Source organism: Mus musculus, chromosome 16 (genome assembly GCF_000001635.26).
Source record: "Mus musculus strain C57BL/6J chromosome 16, GRCm38.p6 C57BL/6J".
Taxonomy (NCBI): Eukaryota; Metazoa; Chordata; class Mammalia; order Rodentia; family Muridae; genus Mus; species Mus musculus.
Window position 1 is genome coordinate 7412702 of NC_000082.6, and position 8048 is coordinate 7420749.

Below are 8048 nucleotides of genomic sequence, written 5' to 3' on the forward strand. Positions count from 1 at the left end.
GAGGTTCAATCCATTTTCATTATGGTAGGAAACAGCAGCAAGATACCAGACAAGGTGCTGGAGAAGGAGCTGAGAGTTCTACATTTTGATCCACAGGCCTCAGAAAGAGACTGTCACACTAGGCCTAGCTTGAGCATATGAGACCTCAAAGCCCACCTCCAACAAGGCCACACCTAACCAAATAAGGCCTAATAGTTCCCTGTGGGCCAAGCATTCAAACACAAGAGTCTATGAACGCCATTCCTGTTCAAACCACCACAATGTTGCTTGCAGCAACACTTCAAGAATGATAGGCTAATATCAGAGACAGGTAAAAGTACAGAGGTGCAAAGAGTGCTAGTTCATCTAAGATCAAATTGCCAGGGATGGGAATGTTTGCATCTGGCCAACCAGAACTTGACAAGCAAGATTTTTTTTTCCCTCAGTATGGCTGCTGAATACCTTTGGTTTTTCACCCTCTTTGTCTTAATAACATTGAATTCTGAAGACTGGAAGTACAGCTGATTTAGTAAAGTACTTACTGTGCAAACCTGGGGGCCTGAGTTCAGATCGCTACCACCCACATATCCAGGGATCCATCCCATAATTAGCCTCCAAACGATGACACCATTGCATACACTAGCAAGCCTTTGTTGCAAGGACCGTGATATAGCTGTCCCTTGTGAGACTAGGCCGGGGCCTAGCAAACACAGAAGTGGATGCTCACAGTCCACTATTGGATGGATCACAGGGCCCCCAATGGAGGAGCTAGAGAAAGTATCCAAGGAGCTAAAGAGATCTGCAACCCTATCGGTGGAACAACATTATGAACTAACCAGTACCCCAGAGCTCTTGACTCTAGCTGTGTATGTATCAAAAGATGGCCTAGTCGGCCATCACTGGAAAGAGAGGCCCATTGGTCAGGCAAACTTTATATGCCCCAGTACAGGGGATGCCAGGGCCAAAAAATGGGAATGGGTGGATAGGGGAGTGGGGGGGGGTATGGGGGACTTTTGGGATAGCATTGGAAATGTAATTGAGGAAAATACGTAATAAAAAAAAAAAGAAAGAAAGAAAAAAGATGGGCGTGGTGGAGCTAGAAGTAGGAGGCTTCCTAAGGCTCACGGGCCACCTTAGTCTTGCTGAATTGGTGAGTTGGAGGTTCATTGAGAGACCCTATAATGCAAATCCTCTGTCTACTTCCTGGGATGGAGACTTTGTAAAAACTCAGTACTTTGGATGAGCACTTCATGGCCCAATGCATATACACAATCTGGCACACAAGCAAAAGCCCTGCCACGCTAGGACATTGTCATACCAACAGGAAGCTCATAGACTTCCTCTCTAAATTCCATCTGGTGAGCTGAGCATGGGGTAAATGGTTGTACCACTTGAGTGGCAGTACTTCCACAACAAAGAACCATCGTTGTCCAGAAGTTACCGTCTTCCAGGAGTCACAGGGAGCCCTGTGATTCACTTTCTTGCAGGCCCAGACTGGAGAACATATGCACTGTACTCACATGTGCATGTGTGTGGGAACTGTGTGGGCATATGAACACAAGCACACCACATGTACCTACATAGGAAGTGTGCTTTCAACCTTCCTCTCCACAGCCATGGTTACTTTCATCAGTAATGAAGTAAAAACTAAATATGAAATAGATAGCCCCACACCAGGAGAGAAGATATATTTCCTTTTTTTTAATTGGATATTTTCTATTTTTCAAATGTTTTCCCCTTTCCAGATTTCCCCTTCGGGAATTCCCTATCCCCCCCCCCCATGCCTCTATGAGCCCCTCCCCCGACTCCTGCCCTCCTTCGCTGGCATTCCCTACACTGGGGAATTGAATACACTCAGGCCCAAGGTCCTCTCTTCCCACTCATATCCAAGAAGGCCATCCTCTGCCACATCCATGGGTAGCACCATGAGTATTCTTTGGTTGGTGGTCCAGTTCTGGGGAGCTCTGGGGGTCTGGCCTTTTGACACTGTTGCTCCTTCCATGGAGCTGCGAACCCCCTCAGCTCTTTCAGTCCCTTCTCTAACTCCTCCATCTGGGACCCCTGAGCTGAGTCCAATGGTTGCCTATGAGCTTCCACCTCTGTATGTCAGGCTCTGGCAGAGCCGCTCAGGAGACAGCCATATCAGGCTTCCATCAGCAAGCATTTCCCAGCATTCACAATAACATCTGGGTTTGGTGGCTGTATATGGGATGGATCCCCAGGTGGGGCAGTCTCTGATGGCCTTTCCTTCAGTCTCTGCTCCACATTTTGTCTCCATATTTCCTCCAGTGAGTATTTTGTTCACCCTTCTAAAAAGCACTGAAACATCCACATTTTGGTCTTCCTTCTTAGGCTTCATACGGTCCATGAATTGAATCTTGGGTATCCTGAATTTTTGGGCTAATACCCACTTATCAGTGGATGCTTAGCCTGTGTGTTCTTTTGTGACTGGGTTACCTCACTCTGGATGATATTCTCAAGTTCTATTCATCTGCCTGTGAATTTTGTAAGTTGTTTTTAATAGCTGAATAGTACTCAATTGTATAAATGTACCACATTTTTTGTATCCATTCCTCTGTTGAGGGACATCTGGGTTGTTTCCAGCTTCTGGCTATTATAAATATGGCTGCTATGAACATAGTGGAGCATATGTCCTTATTACATGTTGGAGCATCTCTTGGTTATATGCCCAGGAGTGGCATAGCTGGGTCCTCAGGTAGTACTATGTCTAATTTTCTGAGGAACCACCAGACTGATTTACAGAGTGGTTGTACAAGCTTGCAAACCCACCAGCAATGGAGGAGTGTTCCTCTTTCTCCACATCCTTGCCAGCATCTGCTGTCACCTGAGTTTTTCATCTTAGCCATTCTGACTGGTGTGAGGTGGAATCTCAGGGTTGTTTTGATTTGAATTTTCCTGATGACTAAAGATATTGAACATTTCTTTAGGTGTTTCTCAGCCCTTCGAGCTTCCACAGTTGAGAATTCTATGTTTAGCCTTGTTTCACATTTTTTAACAGGGTTATTTGGTTCTCTGGAGTCTAACATCTTGACTTCTCTGTATATAATGGATATTAGTGCTCTATCAGATGTAGGATTGGTAAAGATCTTTTCCCAATCTGTTAGTTGCCATTTTGTCCTATTTACAGTGTCCTTTGCCTTACAGAAGCTTTGCAATTTTATGAGGTCCCATTTGTCAATTCTTGATCTTAGAGCATAAGCCATTGGTGTTCTGTATAGGAACTTTGCCCCTGTGCCCATGTGTTCAAGACTTTTCCCCATGATCTCTTCTACTAGATTCAGTGTGTCTGGTTTTATGTGGAGGTTCTTGAACCACTTGGACTTGTGCTTTGTACGGGGAGATAAGAATGGATCAATTCGCATTCTTCTACATGCTGATGGCCAGTTGAACCAGCACCATTTGTTGAAAATGCTGTCTTTTTTCTTCTGGATGATTTTAGTTCCTTTGTCAAAGATCAAGTGACTATAGGTATGTGGCTTCATTTCTGGGTCTTCAATTCTATTCTATTGATCTACCTGCCTGTAGATCTGGTGTAGTCACTATACCAATACCATGCAGATTTAATCACTACTGTTCTGTAGTACTGTTTGAGGTCAAACTGTTTGTAGTACAGGATGCTGATTCCCCAAGAAGTTCTTTTATTGTTGAGAATAGTTTTTGCTATTCTGGATTTTTGTTATTCCAAATGAATTTGAGAATTGCTCTTTCTAACTCTATGAAGAATTGAGTTGGAATTTCAATGGGGCTTGCACTGAATCTGTAGATTGCTTTTGGCAAGATGGCCATTTTTACTATATCAATCCTGCCAATCCATGAGCATGGAAGATCTTTCCAAATTCTGAGGTCTTCTTTGATTTCTTTCTTCAGAGATGACACATTTTCAGAGGTTGAGTTGGCAGAGGGCTCTTTTACTTTTTGTTCATGTAGAAGAATACACATATACAGAACCATCTGGGACACTTATACAAAAATTCTCCAAATCTTTTCTAAAGAGTATGAAAATCTCAATGTATAAACCGCTCAAGATTTCACCTGGTGGTTAATAGTCGACTAGGGACTGGCTCCTCACACAACCCACAGGGAAGCTCTTTAATATGCAGGTAAAATTGTGCCTTCTCATTCCTGATTTTTATGGTTCCGGGATTGGAAGTTTGCATTTGATCAGTAACAGTTGCCATTCTAAGCCCTTTAGAAGGGCTTCCTCTGAGACCCCAATCTTGCCTTTTATGCTGTGTACTGGTTACCTTCCTTGAAAACTGGAGAGGCATCTGTGGCCTGGAGAGTCAGCACAATGGCCATAAGTGCAGATGTATCCTATCACAGGAAAGCATTTACCATGTGTCTCTCTAGTGGTATTATAAGAACATTGATGAGTCATTAAAAGCCAAGAGGGACTTTCCAAAAAGGAATAGTGCTAAAATCACACTGTAAATAAAGCAAGCTAAAACCATTCAGATACATTGAATTCACTCTACACATATACTTAACCTCTGCACATATGCACATGTAATTCCTATTATCCATTTAGAGGAGACAGTCTATCAATGTTTCAATTCATTTACTTTGTGAGTATCTATGTGTGAGAGAGAACATATGTGCACACATACACATGTGCACACAGGCAATCATGTGGAGGTCAGAGCACAGCTTGTGGGACAGTTCTCTCCTTCTACTGTGAGGGATCTGGGGATTGTGCTTAGGCAGTCAAACTTGGTATCAAAGTCATACATCTGCCAAGCCACCTTCCCAGCCCAAAAGCATGCCTTCTAGACGATCGAACTGTCCTGTGGGCTCCTTGAACAATTAGATGCATTGAAACCTGGCCTACTATGCAGCAGTTTTCTTTATAATAATAAAAAAAATACTTATATAAATACACATACACACATGTTTCAGTAACATATATGATATATATGATATAGGTTTATACCTAAAGATTTAGATACCTGAAATAAATATATTTATAGGTACATATAGATTTAAATTTGTATGTGTGTATGAATTGTGTGAACTGAGAAACATGTAGGCAGGAGGTCACTCTCAGATGACATTACTCAGGATATGCCCACTTTGGCTCTTTAAACAGAGCCTCTCATTGGTCTTGAGCTGACCAAGTAAACTAAGCTGGTAGCCACCAAGCTTCAGGCAGGAGTCTACCTGTCTCTGTCTGTCTAGCTTTAGGATTATAAGCATACATTACTGAACTATGGAAGTGCTCTGCCACCCAGGATACCTCCACTGCCCACAGTTTTATATTAATTTATTTTAAGATGGTCTGGCTTTGAACACAGTATTCCCAGCCTAGGCATCCCAAGTACCAAGATTTCAAGCATTCACTGCCATAACTAGCTCCAATATTTTAAGCATATTTAGATATGCTTATTAAATAAATATATTTGATTTTATGCCTAACAAACAGCTCCCTAAATGGATGCTCATTTGAAGTAGGTGATCAGCAAGAGGGATTTGTTACTCTTATTCTTGTGATCCTTATTATTTTGATCTTTCTTAACCCTCAGTGATTATGGTATATTACTGTCACCATTTACTCACCAAAACTGGAGCTCAAGCAGGCTGGGGACATGGCCAGGGTGATCAGCATTAAGCAGTGGAACTGGAATGCACTGGCTGCTTCCACAGTGTCTGCTCCATGGTAATGTTGGTTTCCCACACACTCTGAACTTCACTCTGACAGCAGGCCAGGTAAGTAAGCAGTCTTGTGTCCCAAAGTTTGTATGCACTGCAGACAGAGGTCGAATCCACACTTACAGAACTTTGTCTCCAGTATAGCTGCCTGGCAAACTCAGATCTAGATTAGGGCACCTTGAATTCTTTCCAGTGATGATCCTCTTTCACTCAAGAAATCCTAATATCACAACAAGTATATAAGTATATACAATAAATACATAAATCTGTCACTGATAAGCAAAGGAAATCCATTCTAAAACAATTATGATGTATATATAATTGAACACGCGGTAAAGAGCAAACATGCACACTAGGATGGATGTGCTTGCTTTTCTAACACAATCCACTCCAAAGATCTGATATTAACATGCTGTGAGATGATGACAGAAAAATATTTGAAAGTGCTTGCTTTCTGAAATTAAACCACTATAATCCTAGAAGAGTGGGGAAATGTGCGTACTGTAAAACACTGCAGTTGGGCCTGCAAGGTGGTTCAGCAGAGGTAAATGCCTGCCACCAAGCAAGACAATCTGAATTCATTTCCCAGACTCCCCTTGGTAAATAGTAAAAGAAAACCAATCCCCATGTGTTGTCCTCTGATCTCCAAATTCATACCTTGGTACACGTATACCACACACATGGGCATGCACAAAATAAAATGATCATAATTTTTTTTGAAAACTGAAATTTATGACATATGGCAGTCTCAAGTCTAAACTAGGGAGGTGTGGGCATCTTTGATGGTGTGGCACAGGATGCCATCGTGCACAGTGCACAGAGCAATTGTCCTGTGCTTAGAATCAATGCTACAGTGCGCTCTCGGAAGCCATGCAGGGGAACACTTTTGGAAACAACCTGAATTCATCCTGCTTTGGTTTGAACTGTTATTTGGTCACTGTGCGTCCAGAAACTTTTCTCTCTTGTCACAATAGTGGGTGGGATCCCCACAGTAACCCACAGTGTAAGCAGCTTCGGTCTAGGGGTGCAATGCCCCTCAGGTCCTCAGAGACCACCTTCCATTCCTGTTTCTGCATATCTATGAGCAGACATACTACTGCTCCCAGGATTATCCCTCAGGACGGTAAGAATGTGCAGGTGACTTTGACATCCTAGCTCTCTCTGACTGAAATAGACAGATGGTGTGTCGCCTGAATGAAGCAAAAAGTCAGAAGGAGCTAGAGTATTCCCCAGACTCGGGAAACAGAGGGAGAAAAAAGCAGGCGTAGGTAGGAAATAGAAGTGCAGAGACCCAAATAAAGTAGGGTAATAGTGCCAAGCGGGCAGGGAATGGCTGCGAAGGCACAGAATGCAAATTGGAAGTTCAGCCTCCAGATGCCAGCAAATGTTAAATCTCCCACAGCCCCAGCATCTCAGCTCCCGCTCCTTGCAGAACCCACGTTCAAGCAGACAGTAATAACTGCAGGGAGCAAAGCAGCCGCTTCCTGTTCACACGTGGGAAGTCAAACTTCCTGCAGCCACGCCAGGAAGTTGTGTGGAACAGAGAAAGCAGGTCACAGGCATAGTGCACAGCTTGCCTTTTATCTCCTCCAAACACTCCCAGGCTGGCTAGAGTGAGGGATTGCAATTCATTACTGTAAGGAGGACTTCAGCCCAGAACCCTCATGCAGCTGGATGGGACTGTCAGTGGACCAGCTGGCTGCCGCTTTCTGCGTTTAAGTTTTCCTAAGTTATGTGACTAGATGATGTATTGTCCCTCCAACTACTTCCCTTTGTCTGAAGACCTGTTCTGCTCTCGCTAGTGTGTATGGTGGGGGTGGGGTAATTCAGAAAGACAGCTAAAACAATGCTTTAACCGAGAAGCACAGGAAGTGAAAACCCTATGGGTCATTCTGTTTTGATGACGTCACTCAAATACTGGTCTCCAGAATCATTTCTCCTTGGTACAGTGGAAGAAAAACACACAACTTTCCTGGTTGAAAAGTAAGTTTTCTGCTACTTAAAATAAAATGGCCCACAGGAGTTCATTTAAAACACACACACACACACACACACACACACACACACACACACACACACACACAGGAAGAGAGAGAGAGAGAGAGAGAGAGAGAGAGAGAGAGAGAGAGATGTGTTTTCCATCAAGTTAAAAACCTAATTATAAACAAATACACAAATGGAAAAATAGACAGCAAAATGTAGCAGTCTCAGGTTCTTAATATTCTTTTCTGAATACACTTGTAAATTTTTTTTTACTGCCTTCACAATTCTCATTATCATCTTTGGTCTTCTCATCCCTCCTCCTCCTCCCTCCCCCACCCCACATCTTTCCCAAGAGCCCTGTGATCTTAAAACAATTTAATTAGCCTCCCTGAGCTTTCATATCATCAAATCCCCTCATC